The following is a 17662-nucleotide window of genomic DNA, read 5'->3' on the forward strand; positions in this document are numbered from 1 at the left end:
ACTTATCTGTTTGAATTTTAATTTCTTTTGATTAACCAATGATTGTATGGCCAGTTTAAATATTGCTTTTGACTTTTAAATTTGCAATCTTTCATTAATCTGGATTGTACATAATAAAAAATGCACATATTATTTCTCATCTCTACCAGAGCTCAGATTGATAGTTCCAATTCCCAATGCTGATGAATGTCAATTCAGAAACACAGGCTTATTTACTACATAGGATAGTGCCAGTGTACGGGAATCATTGGTCGGCGCGGACTCGGTGGGCTGAAGAGCCTGTTTCCGTGCTGTATCTCTAAATTAAACGAACCCAAACTGAATTTAGAGCTCAAGGTGTGCAGAAATGCTCTAAAGCCCCTCATACCAGTAAATATTTTGTCAGGTTTATTGTGCTGTTGTTTAGGTGTCTTTCAAATTGAGCAATGTAATTGTGGGATAGTGAACCATTTTCAGCTTTTGCAATCTGCTGGCTGTAATAAGCACTCTCTCTGACTATCTGCCTTCAGCACAAACCTAGAATGACAATAACTAGTGGGTGGATTGCACTTGATCCTGCCCATTCCTTGCACTCGCGTTATACTCGAGGCAGCGTTAACCTTTTGCATCTTCATGAATCAAATCGAGCTCTAAGATGTCGGAACCACAGCTGCCCTGTGAGGCAAGACACAGCTCTACCTCAGGCACTGGATCCTGAGACTATATCCCCAATGGTCTTTTGACACCGTGTGTTACTGTCAAATGCCTTGTTAACTATTTCCAAGTGATTCTGTTGATACAGCCAATGCAGATGAAAATTAGACAGGTGCACCACCGATTCTCTGGCAACTGATGGCCCGTCACCTCCTTTAATCCGGACAAAATTGTGACAGCATTGCGTGAGGTGCCAGCTTTTTCAGGACTCGTTCCGAAGGGTTAATCGTTGAAGGACGCAAAATGCTGTGGAGTAACTCAGCAGGGCAGGCAGCGTCTCTGGAGAAAAGGAATAGGTGACGTTTCGGGTCGAGACCCTTCTTCAGATGGAGAGTCAGGGGAAAGGGGAACTAGAGATATGAAAAGATACAAAGAACAAATAAAGGAAAGGTATGAAAAGAACAAATCAAAACAAATAAACACAAAAAGCTGGAGTAACTCAGCGGGACAGGCAGCATCTCTGGAGAGAAGGGATGGGTAACGTTTCAGGGAGACCCTTCTTCAGAACTGAAAAGGGCCTCGACCTGAAACATCACCTATTCCTTCTCACCAGAGATGCTGCCTGTCCCGCTGAGTTACTCCAGCTTTTTTTGTCTATCTTTGGTTAAACCAACATCTGCAGTTTCTTCCTACACAAATCAAAACAAATAATTGTTTACTTCTTCATTAATTTGTAATTCTTAAGTTTCCAGCAGTCTGTGGGGTCTTACCAATGTTGGTGGCACAGCGGTAGAGTTGTTGCCTTATAACAAGAGAGTTCGATCCTCATCATGGGTGCTGAGTTTGTACATTCTCCCTGTGACCATGTGGGTTTTCTCCAGTTTCTTCTCACACACCAAAGACGTACAGGCTTGTAGGTTAATTGGCCACCATAAGCATTGTAAATTGTCCCTAGTGTGTCGGATAGTGTTTGCATACGGGGTGGTTGCTGGTCAGCACGGAGTCGGGGGGCCGAAGGGCCTGTTTCCGTGCGGTATCTCTAAACTAAACTGAACTAAATCTGCAGTTACACATGAACAAGGTATCCCTGGGATAGAGTGCTGAGTCCAGTCAGACAAAAGGTCAGATTCAGTACAGAGATTCAGAAGTCAGAACTGCAGAGACGAATGCTAGCTTGCAGTTCTTTAATGAATCATTGGTTAGCATGAGCACAAACTGCCCCAATGTATCTATCTTACATTTCAGTTGCTTCAAGAAGCTCTAATTATGGTATTGGTAAGAGTTCATATTGAATTCTAAGTGAGGTCTATTTTCATTCCACTCAACAGATTGAAACTGTGGTGCGTGTTGGCTTGGAGAGAATCTGAACAGGTCACAGAAGCAGACAAGACATTTTAATCTCATCATCCTTGCTATATACAAACAAAAGATAAAAGGACTGCGCTCAAAATAACATTAGAGCCAGACCCCTTTTTCTTAATATATCTACATTTATTTCTATCAGGTTAGTATTTGTGAAGTGAAAATCGTTCTTTTGAAAGACACAGTTCTTTTCAGTTAAACGTTCCAGTTTAGAGGTTAGTTAAGATAGGCACAAAACGCTGGAGTAACTCAGCGGGACAAGCAGCATCTCTGGGGAGAAGGAATGTGGAATTCTTTGCCACAGAAGGCTGTGGAGGCCGTCAGTGGATATTTTTAAGGCAGAGGTAGATATATTCTTGATTAGTACAGGTCAAGGCAAGTCATGTCAAGTTTATTTGTCACATACACATACACGATGTGCAGTGAAATGAAAGTGGCAATGCCTGTGGATTGTGCAAAAAAAGAATTACAGTTACAGCATATAAATTAAAGTTAATACAGAGAAGACAAAATTTAGTCCCTGGAGTTATAATAGTTAACAGTCCTGATGGCCTGTGGGAAGAAATTCCGTCTCATCCTCTCCGTTTTCACAGCGTGACAGCGGAGGCGTTTGCCTGACCGTAGCATCTGGAACAGTCCGTTGCTGGGGTGGCAGGGGTCCCCCATAATCTTGCTTGCTCTCGATCTGCACCTCCTGATGTATAGGTCCTGCAGGGGGACGAGTGTAGTTCCCATGGTGCGTTCGGCAGTACTCTCTGCAGGGCCTTCCTGTCCTGGGCAGAGCTGTTCCCAAACCAGACTGTGATGTTGCCGGACAGGATGCTCTCTACAGCCCCAGAGTAGAAGCATTGAAGGATCCTCAGAGACACTCTGAATTTCCTCAGCTGTCTAAGGTGGTAAAGGCGCTGCTTTGCCTTACCCACCAGTGCGGCAATGTGTGTTGTCCATGTCAGATCCTCTTTAATGTGGACTCCCAGGTATTTAAAGCTGCTCACCCTATCCACAATAGACCCATTTATTTCCAGTGGCGTGTACGTCCTTGGATGTTGAGCCCTTCTAAAGTCCACAATCAGCTCCTTATTTTTTTTTGACATTCAAGAGGAGGCTATTGTCCTGACACCAGAGTGCCAGATCAGCCACCTCCTCCCGGTAGGCCTTCTCATCGTGGTCGGAGATCCGGCCCACCACCACAGTGTCATCAGCAAACTTGGTGATAGGTGCTGGGGAGAAGGCAGGAAATGGGATTAGGCGGGAGAGATAGAACAGTCATAATTGAATGGCGGAGTAGACTTGATGGGCCGAATGGCCTAATTCTACTCCTATTCCTTATGAATGGGTCACGTTTTGGGTCGAGACCCTTCTCTGGACTTTCCCACTCCAGCATTTTGTGTCTATCTTTGGTTTTAATCAGCATCTGCAGTTCCTTCCTGCACATTAGAAGTTAGTTAATTGCACTGTAGAATAACTGCTGATTGCCTTAATTACCTGGGATTCACTGTCATTCCAACAATGTCCATTCATGTGTCGGACTCTCACTTAAAGGATGCTCTCCTCATTAGCGTGGATGGGCATTTCGTGTCTGAAACTCATTGTTAATGGGTGGCCACTGATTCCACAGTTGTCAGGGAATAATCCATGGGATTATTGCACTTTAGAATATCGTATGTCACCTTGAACTCATTAACAAAAAAACACCTCCATTGTGTGACACCAGCTTTAATGGAACAGGTTTGGAAAAGCATGAAAGACAACATTCCAGGTATTGTAGCAACCTTAATAGACTGAAGGGTCAGTTTAATCGAAATGTATAAGTGAATATATGAATAAGTGAGATACAAAAATGTCAAAAAAATAATAAATGGTACCATTCTTTACTCTCGTGGTCCATTTCAAGATGCAGCTAAACCAATAAGATCAACCTGTGAAATTGGTATCTTCTTAATAAATCCTTGGAATAATTCATGAGTGTTAATTTTCCTTGAAGTGTTTGCCTTAAATGCACATTATGTTCTTCTAAAGGTTAGTAATTAAAAATGGACTGACGTTTGCATCCTCTTCGCTGAATGGGGAAATTATATCGACAGGACTGCAAAGGATGGTGGCGCAGCAGTAGAGTTGCTGCCTCACGGCGCCAGAGAGCTGGGTTCCATCCTGACTACGGGCGCTGTCTGTATGGAGTTTTGTACTTTCTCCCCGTGACCTGTGTGGGTTTTCTACAGGATCTCTGGTTTCCTCCCACGCTCCAAAGATGTACAGGTTTGTAGGTTGTGGAAAGGAACTGCAGATGCTGGTTTAAACGGAAGATAGAACAAAATGTTGGTGTAACTCAGCAGGACAGGCAGCGTCTCTGGATCGAAGGAATGGGTGATGTTTCAGGTCGAGACCCTTCTTCAGTCTATCCAGTTTACAGGTTATTTGGCTCGGCATAATTGTAAATTGTCCCTTCAATGTGCAGGGCAGTGTTAATATTTGGAGGTCGGTGGAGAGCCTGTTTCTGCACTGTATCTCGAAACTTAACTAAACCATAATGCGATTAAGAATAGCAAAGATGATAATGAAAGTTAGAATATTCACATGCACAATTATTTAATATAAACGCCACTTAGTTCCATACCAGTTTGATCAAAGATGATCAGAGTAACACTAAGCTACTGTATCTGCTGTGAGCTATGTGAAGTTAGCACCATTTGCATTAAGTGCACAAAGATCAAGAAAGGGATACTGTTATTTTTGGAACTTCTGAAAGAAACCCTCAAGGATTAGGAACCTGGTAAACATTGTTCATCTCTAGTCTTCCAAAGTAAACGTATTAAATCCAGGAGGACAATAAAACTCAGCAGTGTGTGAATGAGCTCAAAAAGGTCTATTTCGGACAAAAAACAAAATGTAGCATTTAGGATAATGACTTACAATCGTAACCTCTTTGGATCGTTCACCTTGTTGTGGTGAAGAGGCTTGCGTGCCCCCATTGTTCCAAGAGCGATGCCATCGGAAGCACTAGCTTCTGGGGGGCCACCCATGGCGGTAAGGTCAAGGATGAGGGTCCAGACTAAGAACGATCCAACGTACAAGATCCAAACTCAACGGCGGACCAGGCGGACAAAGTTATCTTGAACTCAACGGCTGTGAAGGCGGATGAAGGCTGCAACAGATCTATCAGCTCCAATCATCTTGGTTCCCTCGCCATTGGAATTAGTTGATTGATTTGTGAAGGACCGTGTGCTTCTTGGAGTGCAACATCAAGTACATGTTAAACAAACACACGCACAGGCGTCTTCGTTCTGTGAAGGAACGTAGACCATCATCCTCGACCTCGAGGGATAGCCACGACGACGATGACAATTGTAAACAACACATTCAGCAACTTTATCATATTTGTGGTTTATGGGTATTTGAAATAGGAAGGCCGCAAGGCTCGGGTTGAGGTGAGGAGAATGGTAGAAAATGAAAGCACAAGCTTATTTCTAATCTCCAGTTTGAAAATCAAAAGAGAATATTGAATGATAGGGCTGTAGGAAAGACAAGGAAGGAATGGGTATAAAATATTATCATCTTTTATGGTTGCAGCCCATTCATTGCCTACAATCTCAATGATAGCCATTCTAATTATGGTTGCTTACCTTTGCTCTCATCTCTGGCCTTTGTTCCAAACATCTGCCGACCAAACACCCCCTCGCCTGTGTCCACCTATTACCTACTACACTTTATCCTGCCTTTCCACTTTTCCAGCTTTCTTCCCCCCCACCCCCCACCTTTAATCAGACTGTTGAAGGGACCCCACCCGAAATGTCACCTATCCATGTTCTCCGGAGATGCTGCCTGGCCCTATGAGTCACTCCAGCATTTTGTCCTTTTAGGATTGCTGCTTGTTAGCGAGCCACAGTTTGGGTAATCGTGAATAATCCCTGCGTTGCATTGTAATTACTACTTGCCTTTCTGCAAATGCACTTCATCACGGTCTACCATTGGAAGCTCGGACTTGAAAATGGTGCCAAACTGGCAACTCTGTATACTGTCTCAGTGTACTACTGCTATACACTTGTATCATATCTGAGATGCTTATTTAAGATGTATCTAAGTGCTTATGAAGGGTCTCGACCCGAAATGTCACCTATTCTTTCTCTCAAGAAATGCTGCCAGTCCCGCTGAGTTACTCCAGCATTTTGTGTCTATCTACAGTGCAAACCAGCATCTGCAGTTCCTTCCTACATATATAACGGGATGCTCTATGACCTTCGGCTTTTAATCACTGTGCATATATCTGGACAGTTCCTTCTTGAACTGATCTGTATACAAAAAATAATTTCACTGCTCCTCGGTACATGTGATAAATAAAATACCATTGATCATTGACCACTAAGGTTTAAGCTGTTAACACAGCGCATATCCAAGAGATTTCTGTGTGAAGAATGGCCGATGCATCCCAATCTATGAGAGTGGCATGTTTGTGTGTGGACGGCACGGTGGCGCAGCAGTAGAGTTCTTACAGCGCCAGAGAACCATGTTCAGTCCTGACTACGGGCGCTGTCTGTACCGTGTTTGTATGTTCTCCCTGTGACCTTTGTGGATTTTCTCCGAGATAGAAACATAGAAAATAGGTGCAGGAGGAGGCCATTCGGGCATTCGGCCCTTTGAGCCAGCACTGCCATTCATTGTGATCATGGCTGATCATCCACAATCAGTAACCCGTGCCTGCCTTCTCCCCATATCCCTTGATTCCACTAGCCCCTAGAGCTCTATCTAACATTCCACTAGCCCCTAGAGCTCTATCTAACTCCTGTTAGATAGTGGAGATCGAAGATAGTGGAACCGAAGTGGAGATCTTCGGTTTCCACCCACACTCCAAAGACGTACAGGTTTGTCGGTTAATTGTCTTGGTATAAATGTGTAAATTGTCCCTAGTGTGTGTAGGGTAGTGTCGATGTACAGGACTCGTTGGGTCAGCTGGCCTGTTTCTGTGCTGTATCTCTAAACTAAACTAAACTAAACTGCAGACTGGAAAGAAGTGCAGTGGGTTTCATCGGACTGCCGTGGAGTTCTGGGTAGTATTCGGCAGCACCTCACAACCGTGCTTTGATATTGGTATACTGAGCTGCAGTCAAGATCCATTACAGCGGTAGAGTTGCTGCTTTACAGCGAATGCAGCGCCGCCGGAGACTCAGGTTCGATCCTGACTACGGGTGCTGCACTGCAAGGAGTTTGTACGTTCTCCCCGTGACCTGCGTGGGTTTTCTCCGAGATCTTCGGTTTCCTCCCACACTCCAAAGACGTACAGGTATGTAGGTTAATTGGCTGGGTAAATGTAAAAAAATATAAAAAATTGTCCCTAGTGGGTGTAGGATAGTGTTAATGTGCGGGGATCACTGGGCGGCACGGACTTGGAGGGCCGAAAAGGCCTGTTTCCGGCTGTATATATATGATATGATATGATGCTGACTGCTTCCCTAGGGAAAGCACAAAAGTGATCTATTTCAGGTTAGTGCCTAGAAGACGAGTAAACAGTGGACAAAATAATCCAGTACAAATCCACTTGACGTTATCACACAGCATAATTTACAAGATGTTGCAACGAAATATTCATCCAGACTTGTTTCAGCTTGTGGGCGTACTGAATATCTGAACAAGTGTGCTTCTGGAATAAAGCACAGAAAGGAAGTCACTAAATCAAGGCAAATGGATGTCAGTACTCATATTTCTAGCTTCTGAATTTCATAGCTTCGACATGACATTGCAGATCATATTCTCAAATGCTGAAATGTGACCCAGAGACACTGGCCTTGAAGTTATTTATCTTACAATGTGTTGAAATGTCTCAAAATATGACCTTCAGATCTTTCTTTGATATTTCCTTTATTCACAAGATGTTGCCTTCATCTGGGTGAATAGATTAAGATAACCCTTTCCACAAGTCAATGGAGTACTGAAGAGACAGGATTGTGTCGGTTAATTGGGCATGGTATCATTGCAAATTGTCCCCAGTGTGTGCAGGATAGTGTGGGTGTGCGGGGATCGCTGGGTGGTGCGGACTCTGTAGGCTGAAGGGCCTGTTTCCGTGCAATATCTCTAAACTAAACAAAAAATGTAGTCGTTACAGACCTGTGAGAACTGACAATGTTCCACTTCTTAGTTCAATGAAGTAATCCTCGAGGTTGTTTTTCTAAATTCCAATTACGATCAACCCTTGTTATTATGGACCTCTTTTCACAGATTTTGGTTACAGTGGACGTATTGGGAACAAAAGACCAGGTTCGCTGTTTCTTGGAGTGACCGTAAGTTGGTTGGAGAGATTCCTATAGTAAGTTAACTTTTTTTTAAAGCTTATTTACAATGTTTAAAGTATTATGTATTCTGAGTCCTTTCCTGTTGATTGTGTATCTTATCTAGTGCATGTGTATTGGTTGTATATCTGATATTGTACATATTTACCCCCCTGACTTGTTTACAGTGGACAATCAGCAATAACAGACAACATTCCCCCCTCCATGGTCCTTAATAACGAGGATTATTTGCGCATAAATATATGTAAATTGCGAAGGGAGACCTATATAAAGATTGTATTAAATACGTTATATATGATCTTTTGGTCATGTTATTTGTTTGTCATTTGTAGATAGTTTAGTTTCGAGATACAGGGCAGAAACAGGCCCTTCGGCCCACCGAGTCCGTGCCTACCAGAGATCCCCGCACACTAGCACTATCCTACACAAGAGGGACAACTTTATAACTTTTACCAAAGCCAAATTAACCTACAAATCTATATGTCTTTGGAATGTGGGAGGAAACCGGAGCACCCAGGGAAAACCCACGCGATCATGGAGAGAACGTACAAACTGTGTACAGACAGCACCCACAGTCAGGATCGAACCGCGTGTCAGGCAGTAAGGCAGCAATTCTGCCGCTGCGCCAATGTGCTGCCCTGTATACATTGTATTATCTATTAACTCCAGATTCAGGGAAAAATTCTTCCCAGCTGCTATCAGGCAACTGAACCGTCCTCTCAGCAATTAGAGAGCTGTCCAGACCTCCCAACTACCTCATTGGAGACCTTCAAACGATCTTAAATCGACTTTATTGGACTTTATCTTGCATTAAACATGATACCCTTCATCATTTACACTGTGGGTGGCTAGATTGTAATCATGTATAGTCTTTTCGCTGACTGGGAAGCACTCAATAAAAAGCTTTTCACTGTACCTCAGTACATGCGATAATAATAAACTAAATTAAAGTGAGTTCCCCTAATCGTTGGCAAGGTGGCACAGCGGTAGATTTGCTGCCTTACACCGCTAGAGACTAGGTTCGATCCAGTCTGCACTGAGTTTGCATGTTCTCCCCGTGACCGCATGGGTCTCTCCCGGGTGCTCCGGTTTCCTCCCACACTCCAAACGCATACAGGTTTTTAGTTTAATTGGCTTCGGTAAAAGATTGTAAATTGTCCCAAGTGTGTAGGATAGTGCTAGTGTATGGGGATTACTGGTCGGCACGGACTCGGTGGGCCGAAGGGCCTGTTCCACGCTGTATCTCCAAACCTAACTAAACTGAACAAATCAGTTCAAAACAATTATTAATGCTACATATATACTGTGTATAGAGCCATGCGATGGTGACTGTATATTTATGAGTGCAAATGGTAATTATACAGTGTCCGTGAAAACAGCAAAACAAAAAGGAGTTAAAATGTTTATGAGGCCACCTCCCTAGATGTTATTAAATGTGAGATTCAGCTTGGAGTAATTCTGAGGAGATAATTTCAACTCAGGACTGATGTAATATTTATAAGGTGCCCAAGTTATAATTTGATGGTTTATGTCATCACCCAGAGGTACCTATTACAACCCTACCTTGCAACTTACTGTGGTATCCATCAGAAAAACAGTAATTTACAATAAAAGAATGTCTCAGAATGCTGACCATGGCACTAGATTTGGACACAGTAAAGACACACACACATCCAGGCTACCCAAAAGCCTTCCTTTGGACTTTCTGGGAACAAGTGCCCTCAGAGGGGAAATTACAAGAGAGACTGGCCAAGTTGCAGGTGGATGTACATGGAGCAACTGCAGACGCTGGTTTACACCGAAGATAGACACAAAATCCTGGAGGTCAGGCAGCATCTCTGGAGAAAAAAGGACGGGTGATGTTTCTTGTTGGGACCTTTCTTCAGACTGAAAGTAGAGGTGTGGGGGAGTGGAGAGGGAATAAACTGGAGGTGAGAAAAGGCCAAAACAAATCAGGGCCGGCAACAGATGACCTCAGGAAGGGTGGAGCGCATAATGGTCCATTGTTGGTTGTGGAAGGTGTGATAACAAGAGGGATACAAGGATACGAACTATAGAACTGGTAGGAGACTAGGGTGGGGTGTGGTTGCAGAGAGGGGAGGGGAGGGAAGGGAATGCAGGAGTTACTTGAAATGAGAGAAATCAACATTCATACCGCTGGGTTGTAAGCTGAAATGTGAGGTTTCTCCAGAGATGCTGCCTGACCCGCTGGGTTACTCCAGTCTAACAGGTGGATGTAGTGTAGGAAAATAATTGCAGATGCTGGTAGAAATCGAAGGTATCACAAAATGCTGGAGTAACTCAGCAGGTCAGGCAGCATCTCTGGAGAGAAGGAATGGGTGATGGAGTTTTAAAGCAGGGAAACAGGCCCTTCGGCTCCACCCTTCCATACCGACCAGTTTGCCCAGTTGAGCCAGTCCCACTTGCCTGCCTCAGGACCGTAATGTTTAGATTTATATTTAGAGATACAACGCGGAAACAGGCCCTTCAGCCCACCGGGTCCGCGCCGCCCAGCGATCCCCGCACATTAACACTATCCTACACACACTAGGGACAATTTTTTTACATTTGCCCAGCCAATTAACCTACATACCTGTACGTCTTTGGAGTGTGGGAGGAAACCGAAGATCTCGGAGAAAAAACAAGCAGGTCACGGGGAGAACGTACAAACAGACGGCGCCCGTGGTCAGGATCGAACCTGAGTCTCCGGCGCTGCATTTGCTGTAAGGCAGCAACTCTACCGCTGCGCCACCGTGCCGCCCTGTTGAAACCTGCCTCTAACAATGAAAATGTTCCCGATGTTGGGGGGGCCCAGAACCAGGGGTCACAGTTTAAGAATAAGGGGTAGGCCATTTAGGACTGAGATGAGGAAACCCTTTATCACCCAGAAACTTATGAATCTGTGGAAATCTCTGCCACAGAAGGCAATGGAGGCCAATTCACTGGATGTTTTCAAGAGAGAGTTAGATAAAACTCTGACGGGCTAACAAAATGAAGGGATATGGGGAGTAAGCAGGAACGGGGTACTGATTTTGGATGATCAGCCATGATCCTATTGAATGGTGAAGCTGGCTCAAAGGGCCGAATGGCCTGTTCCTGCATGTATTTTCTATGTTTCTATCTTAAAGGTTGAAGCCTAATTCAGAAAGCAAACTTATAAAGGAAGAACAGTAGAAGCAGTCTGTCCCAAAAATAAAGTTTACATTCTTGGCACTCCTGTTGGCTTCTTGGTAAGTGACATTTTGTCATGTGTTTGTTTTAGATAAAAGGTTTACTTTGCTTAATCCTAAGAACCGATATTAACAATTACTGTGAAAAAATTAAATAAGAGGTAGAAAAATGTAAAAAATCTTATTGTTTTCTTAGATTTCAGGCACACCTTCCAGGGGCATTTCTTACATGTCTTTTTATTCTTCGTTTCTAAAGCAGGATGCTAAAGACATTATTGTGGTTGCCAAGCAATGACTATGTCCGCACTGTCTTGGGAGGTGATTTGTGAAGCAAAAACATAATCGCCACATCCAATTCATTTTCGTAGATTGCTTGAATCTTTAAATTTCGTTTGCGGAAAATGATGCGAAATGATGTCTAAAGTATGATCGAAGTTTAATCAATATTCCGCTGCATTTGAGAGCATTGTCACCTTTGTGCGCACCATTCTGTTTCACCTTCCCAAATCCTGTTGAAGCAAACCGAAATAGAATCGCAGAGAAATCGCGCGATGTGTGGGCACAACCAGATTTGTCGTAACCTATAACTTCAACCTATTCAAAACAAACTGATCGGAATTGTGCTTCTGCCAAAGGAAGCTTTCCACTGATCCACCCTCCATACCTGTGATCTAGAGGCTTCAAAATGCGCGGGCAAAATAATAAAATGTGTATTAGCAGTTTTCTTGCATTTACCTGACAAGTCAAATTCAGGAATCAGTGCAACAGCCGTCTAAAGGCTCATCTCTTCTTCTGCCTAATTTACCAGGACATCAATATAGACCTCCCACACAGCATCTCCAGATGGTTGTATAGTGACCAGTAGCATCCCATTAGCTTTTTCATGCCTTGCCCCAGGGCTAATTTATTTGAGAAAGACCCTGGCTTTTGTATTCCTCTGAGCTGTTTTTTAAATCTGACAGAAACAACCTCAGCATTTCTTTTGGCTCAGAAAGCAGAAACTCACTTTTGTTAAACACACACAAATTGACTCGGGGGAGGAAGGAGGAAGGAGGAACTCACTGGCAGCCTTCAGGCAGACTCGCCCAGTGACAAATCATTGTCAAGGTTTTATTTGTACTGATTATTGACCCATCTGAGGGGGAATTATGTACGTGTATGAGCAAATAGAGATAGATCAATGCATTCCCAACACAGGAATGGAGGCAAGGCAATAACAAATGTCGCCACAGACAACAATTTTATTTGCTTTTCCAGGTCAGTTAATTTTCTCCCTGATTAATATATCCAGGCTGTCTAAAATCATTTTCCATTGTGCAGACAAAGGAAAATAAAAGCAATCAAAAATAAGCAGCATTTTTCTTTCTCTGAGAGGACAAATACCTCATTCATCTTTTTGTTTAAAGACTCCAAACCCATTTCTTCAGCCTTGTTTGCATTAACTTAATTTAGCTGAAGTTCTGGAGCAAAAACTGACCAAGCTAGTCTACAACTTGTGCCTTACATGTCTCAACACTCATTGTAAGCAGGGCGTTGTTTGAAACAGTCAGTTAACAGCGATTTGAAAACATTCTTTATCAGCGATTTTCCTAAATTTGTGTACGTGTGTGTTACGTACAGTTATTGGGCCGTTTGCTCTTGTGTGCCTGTTTGTGTGCCTGCTTGTGTGATTATTTATGCTTGTATATTTGTGTGATTTTCTGTGTACATGGTTCTGTGCATGTGTGTTTGCGTGGTTGTGCTTGTGTATGTTATTATGATTTTATGAATATGTGTGTGTGTCTGTGCGCGTGTGCTCGCATGTGTGTGTGTGTGTGTGTGTGTGCCTCTGTGTGCGTGTGTGTGTGTGTGTGCCTCTGTGTGCGTGTGTGTGTGTGTGCACCTCTGCGTGTGTGTATGTGCGTCTGTGTTTGCGTGTACCTCAGTGTGCCTCTGTGTGTGCCTGTGTGTGTCCTCTGTGTGCCTGTGTGTGTCTCTGTGTGCCTGTGTCGCTGTGTGCCTGTGTGTGTCTCTGCGTGCCTGTGTGTGTCCTCTGTGTGCCTGTGTGTGTCTCTGTGTGCCTGTGTCGCTGTGTGCCTGTGTGTGTCTCTGTGTGCCTGTGTGTGTCTCTGTGTGCCTGTGTGTGTCTCTGTGTGCCTGTGTGTGTCTCTGCGTGCCTGTGTGTGTCTCTGTGTGCCTGTGTCGCTGTGTGCCTGTGGCTCTGTGTGCCTGTGTGTGTCTCTGTGTGCCTGTGTGTGTCTCTGTGTGCCTGTGTCGCTGTGTGCCTGTGTGTGTCTCTGTGTGCCTGTGTGTGTCTCTGTGTGCCTGTGTGTGTCTCTGTGTGCCTGTGTGTGTCTCTGCGTGCCTGTGTGTGTGTCTCTGTGTGCCTGTGTCGCTGTGTGCCTGTGTCTCTGTGTGCCTGTGTGTGTCTCTGTGTGCCTGTGTGTGTCTCTGTGTGCCTGTGTGTGTCTCTGCGTGCCTGTGTGTGTCTCTGTGTGCCTGTGTGTGTCTCTGCGTGCCTGTGTGTGTCTGTGTGCCTGTGTCGCTGTGTGCCTGTGTGTGTGTCTCTGTGTGCCTGTGTGTGTCGCTGTGTGCCTGTGTCGCTGTGTGCCTGTGTGTGTCTCTGTGTGCCTGTGTCTCTGTGTGCCTGTGTGTGTCTCTGTGTGCCTGTGTGTGTCTCTGTGTGCCTGTGTCGCTGTGTGCCTGTGTGTGTCTCTGTGTGCCTGTGTCTCTGTGTGCCTGTGTGTGTCTCTGTGTGCCTGTGTCTCTGTGTGCCTGTGTGTGTCTCTGTGTGCCTGTGTCGCTGTGTGCCTGTGTCTCTGTGTGCCTGTGTCGCTGTGTGCCTGTGTCTCTGTGTGCCTGTGTCTCTGTGTGCCTGTGTCGCTGTGTGCCTGTGTGTGTCTCTGTGTGCCTGTGTGTGTCTCTGCGTGCCTGTGTGTGTCTCTGTGTGCCTGTGTCGCTGTGTGCCTGTGTCTCTGTGTGCCTGTGTGTGTCTCTGTGTGCCTGTGTCGCTGTGTGCCTGTGTCTCTGTGTGCCTGTGTGTGTCTCTGTGTGCCTGTGTCACTGTGTGCCTGTGTCTCTGTGTGCCTGTGTGTGTCTCTGTGTGCCTGTGTGTGTCTCTGTGTGCCTGTGTCTCTGTGTGCCTGTGTGTGTCTCTGCGTGCCTGTGTGTGTCTCTGTGTGCCTGTGTCGCTGTGTGCCTGTGTCGCTGTGTGCCTGTGTCTCTGTGTGCCTGTGTGTGTCTCTGTGTGCCTGTGTCGCTGTGTGCCTGTGTCGCTGTGTGCCTGTGTCTCTGCGTGCCTGTGTGTGTCTCTGTGTGCCTGTGTCTCTGTGTGCCTGTGTCTCTGTGTGCCTGTGTCTCTGTGTGCCTGTGTGTGTCTCTGTGTGCCTGTGTCGCTGTGTGCCTGTGTCTCTGTGTGCCTGTGTGTGTCTCTGTGTGCCTGTGTCACTGTGTGCCTGTGTCTCTGTGTGCCTGTGTCTCTGTGTGCCTGTGTGTGTCTCTGTGTGCCTGTGTCTCTGTGTGCCTGTGTCTCTGTGTGCCTGTGTGTGTCTCTGCGTGCCTGTGTGTGTCTCTGTGTGCCTGTGTGTGTCTCTGTGTGCCTGTGTCTCTGTGTGCCTGTGTGTGTCTCTGTGTGCCTGTGTCGCTGTGTGCCTGTGTCTCTGTGTGCCTGTGTGTGTCTCTGTGTGCCTGTGTCTCTGTGTGCCTGTGTCGCTGTGTGCCTGTGTCTCTGTGTGCCTGTGTGTGTCTCTGTGTGCCTGTGTCGCTGTGTGCCTGTGTGTGTCTCTGTGTGCCTGTGTGTGTCTCTGTGTGCCTGTGTCGCTGTGTGCCTGTGTCTCTGTGTGCCTGTGTGTGTCTCTGTGTGCCTGTGTGTGTCTCTGTGTGCCTGTGTGTGTGTCTCTGTGTGCCTGTGTCGCTGTGTGCCTGTGTCACTGTGTGCCTGTGTGTGTCTCTGTGTGCCTGTGTCTCTGTGTGCCTGTGTGTGTCTCTGTGTGCCTGTGTCACTGTGTGCCTGTGTCTCTGTGTGCCTGTGTGTGTCTCTGTGTGCCTGTGTCACTGTGTGCCTGTGCCTGTTTGTGTGTATCTCAGTGTGCCTCTGTGTATGTGTTTGTGCCTGGGTGTTTGTGCCAGTGCGTTTGTACCTGCGTGCGTTTGTGCCTGTCCGTGGGTGCGGGGGGAAGAGAGTGGAAGTTTTGTTGCTTTCCATCACAGTGAGGGGGTGTTTGGAGTCGCTGTGATGGATGTTTGTGTTGGGGTCGTGTGTCCTGTGTTCTTTTCTTTTTTTGCTGTGTTTTTGTGACTGCTGAAATTTCGTTCGGTATTTATACCGAATGACAATAAAGTTCTGTTATGTTATGTTATGTGTGTTTGTACCAGTGCGTTTGTACCCGCGTGCGTTTGTGCCTGCGTGTGTAAATGCGTGTGTGGCCGCGTTCCTGTGTCTGCGTGTTTCTGTCTGAACACGATTGTGATAACGTGTGTGTGTATTCATGTCTGTGTTCATGTGCGGATAAACACAGACCCCAGAAATAAATTGCTGTTTTACTAGAATTAGGCAAACACTTTACACCAGTGAAAGAAAGATTAAATTGTCACAGCCATTTTACATTGTTAAAGGCACGAAAGATTAATTCATTAGACTTGTGATATTCAATCTTATTTTGAAGGAAGTCATGAAGAGTGCAAGGCCAGGGCATTGTGTTCAGTCCTGACGTCTGGACTCAGGCAGGATATTACTGGCCTTGGAGGAGATACAGGTTAAAATCAGCAGAGATATGCCTGGAATAAAATAGTCAAATTATGAAATGAGGCCAGGCATGCAATCACTTGTGAAAAAGAGATGAAGATTGATCTAATGAAAATGTACAGGATAGTTAACAGATTTGAAAGGCTAGGTAGGGAAAAACCACTTCCTAAAGAGCCAGGAGAGGTTGCCATCAAAATTAAAACTGGAGGCCTTGGGGTGTTGTCAGCAAACAAGTCTCCACATAAAGGGGAACGGAAAACTCAAACTGACACCACTAAGAGCAGCTCAGGTGAGATTGAATGAAATTGCTAAAACTAATGTTGACCATTTTTTGTTAGTAAAGGCCACGGAGAGTTTTAGTTTTAGAGATACAGCGTGGAAATAGCGCCGACCAGTGATCCCCACACATGAGCACTATCCTGATTGAACGATGGACAACACTGGGCCTTTACTCGGTGGAGTTTAGAAGGGTGAGGGGGGGACCTCCTTGAAACTTACCGAATAGTGAAAGGCCTGGATAGAGTGGATGTGGAGAGGATGTTTCCACTAGTAGGAGAGTCTAGGACCAGAGGTCATAGCCTCAGAATTAAAGGACGTTCCTTTAGGAAGGAGATGAGGAGAAATTTCTTTAGTCGGAAGGTGGTCAATCTGTGGAATGTATTGCCACAGAAGGCTGTGGAGGCCAAGTCAATGGATATTTTTAAGGCAAAGATAGATAGATTCTAGATTAGTAGAGATGTCAGGGGTTGTGATGAGAAGAGATTTGGAGGGGGAGATAGATCCGCCATGATTGAACTGTAGAGTAGACTTGATGGGCAGACTGGCCTAATTCTGCTCCTATCACATATGGGCTTATGCGCTTATGAATATATTCAGGTTGGCTGAATGCCTTTTCCTACAGCCTTCCCAAGGAACATGAATAAAATAGTCAAGTACGGAATTCAGAATCAGAATCAGAATTACCTTTATCTGTCATCCAAAAAACAAGTCTTTTGGACGAGATTTTGTCACCCACAGTCCAACAATAAGAGCAATAAAATACGCAATTACACAAACACAACCTACACAAAACAAAAAAAAAAGAAACATCCATCACAGTGAGTCTCCTCCAGTCCCCTCCTCACTGTGATGGAAGGCCAGAATGTCTTTTCTCTTCCCCTGCCGTCTTGTCTCGCGGTCAGGCTGTTGAGGTTGCCACGTTCCATGCCGCGCCGGACGGTGAATGGTCCGCAGTGGGCCGACCCAAGCCCCGCGATCCGGGGCGGGCGAAGACGCTGCCGCTGCCGGAGCTCCCGATGTCGGCCCACCCAGGGGGCTGTGAGCTTCCGACATCCACGTGGCCCGCGCCGAAGCCTCCGAAGGCGAGTCGCAGCCGACCAGCGATCCCCGCACACTAACACTATCCTACACACACTAGAGACAATTTACATTTATACTAAGCCACTTAACCTACAAACCTGTACTTCTTTGGAGTGTGGGAGGAAACTGAAGATCTC

The sequence above is a fragment of the Rhinoraja longicauda genome, chromosome 14 (assembly GCF_053455715.1).
Source record: "Rhinoraja longicauda isolate Sanriku21f chromosome 14, sRhiLon1.1, whole genome shotgun sequence".
NCBI lineage: Eukaryota > Metazoa > Chordata > Chondrichthyes > Rajiformes > Arhynchobatidae > Rhinoraja > Rhinoraja longicauda.